The sequence below is a fragment of the Mus pahari genome, chromosome 10, assembly GCF_900095145.1.
Source record: "Mus pahari chromosome 10, PAHARI_EIJ_v1.1, whole genome shotgun sequence".
Taxonomy (NCBI): Eukaryota; Metazoa; Chordata; class Mammalia; order Rodentia; family Muridae; genus Mus; species Mus pahari.
Genome location: NC_034599.1, coordinates 101,057,448 through 101,057,750, shown reverse-complemented (window position 1 = coordinate 101,057,750; position 303 = coordinate 101,057,448). Strand labels below are relative to the sequence as shown.

Below are 303 nucleotides of genomic sequence, written 5' to 3'. Positions count from 1 at the left end.
TGAGGCTGGTTTTATTTATTTTTTTAATTTTTATTTATTTATTTATTCTTTGGTTTTTCAAAACAGAGTTTCTCTGTGTAGCTCTGGCTGACCTGGAACTCACGATGTAGACCAGGCTGGCCTCGAACTCAGAAATTCACCTGCCTCTGCCTCTGCCTCCCAAGTGCTGGGATTAAAGGTGTATGCCACCACACCTGGCTGGTTTTATATTTTTATTAGGCCCTATCTATTCCTCAGGAATTTCTTTTTCTTTTTTTTTTTCCTTTTTTCTTTTTCTTTTTTTCTTTTTTTCTTTTTTTTTTT

The 303-nt window shown here is 35.0% G+C and overlaps 1 protein-coding gene across 1 annotated transcript in view; it reads right to left on the bottom strand.

The window, feature by feature from the left end:
• Hyal3 (hyaluronidase 3) overlaps nucleotides 1-303 on the bottom strand; it is a 7,758-nt gene that overhangs the window by 1,200 nt on the left and 6,255 nt on the right. The gene's annotated exons all lie outside the window — the stretch shown is intronic.